Below are 1,146 nucleotides of genomic sequence, written 5' to 3' on the forward strand. Positions count from 1 at the left end.
CTGGTAAGGCTTTTTATTAAAATCTGATGTAGACTTGCAGGTGGCATTGCAATAGTTCTTTTCTCAGCCACCATGGGATATGATGTCACTATGAGTCTAGGTGAGCCGGGCTGTGGGTACCACTTCTTTTCTTCAACTGTGATTGTGTAACATCGGCAAGCGCACTTTGTATCTTTTCTGGAAGCATATCCCCTCGATAAACACCATCTTCCAGACATGTAGCAGCTTCATGGTTTTCTTCCTCTAGCTTATACAAACTAGCAGCCTGTAGAGCAGCTGTAGATTCTTCACTAGGTCAGGAATCTATCAAAACATCTATGTCTTTTGCTGTTCGTGTAAGTGCTGCAATAAGCTGTGTGTTCTCCTCTGTAGAATTAGCTGGTTGAGCTTTGTTGATTGCCGTCTGAATATTACTAAAAGAGGCAGAAGGACCACATTGCTGCAACACTCCAGTAGCATTACAAAACTGATCTGCAAGCGAGTTGACAGCGTCTTGGAGCTACGTGAGCAGATCCACCATGTTTCGCCTGCATGCAAAAAAGCAACTAGCTTTAGCTCTCTTGTATGACAAAGACTGAGATTGATGCCAAAGGATCAATATTTGTTTTTCATTTCCATTCATTCATTGTTGCACTTTTCTCCTCTCCTAACCCTTCCTCACAGTTCACTACCGTCTTGGAAAAGTAAAAGAAAAATTCTTTCATTGTTAAACAATCCCTCTCCCCAGGTCCACTCCAGTATGCAGCCTTTGTTCGCTCTGGATTCCTGTCATGACAAAAATACCTAATCACATATCCCTTTTAAACAGTTTTCTCCCGCATCTGTTTCAATGCAGTATACATAATTTATCCCATCCTTCTCAGTCTCCCCCCACAACCCCGATGTCAGTCCTGTTTTACAACAGTGGCACCATGCAGTATTTGTCCTTTTGTGACTGAGATATTTCACTCAGCATAATGTCCTCCAGGGTCACCCATTTTGAATAATATTACATGAGTTCCTTGTTTTTCAATGCAGCGTAGTATTCTATTGTGTGAATATACCACAGCTTCTCTATCCATTCTTTTTGTTGATGGGCACGTAGGTTGTTTCCAACTCCTTGCTATTGTGAACAAACCCACATGGGTGTGCATATATCTGCTTGGG

At 42.0% G+C, this 1,146-nt stretch overlaps 1 pseudogene; it reads right to left on the minus strand.

The window, feature by feature from the left end:
- Positions 1 to 290: 290 nt before the first annotated feature.
- LOC102877193 lies at positions 291 to 520 on the minus strand (annotated as a pseudogene).
- Positions 521 to 1,146: the final 626 nt, after the last annotated feature.

This window comes from Elephantulus edwardii, unplaced genomic scaffold (assembly GCF_000299155.1).
Source record: "Elephantulus edwardii isolate Elephantulus edwardi_28Jun2011 unplaced genomic scaffold, EleEdw1.0 scaffold00015, whole genome shotgun sequence".
In the NCBI taxonomy this organism is placed as follows: domain Eukaryota; kingdom Metazoa; phylum Chordata; class Mammalia; order Macroscelidea; family Macroscelididae; genus Elephantulus; species Elephantulus edwardii.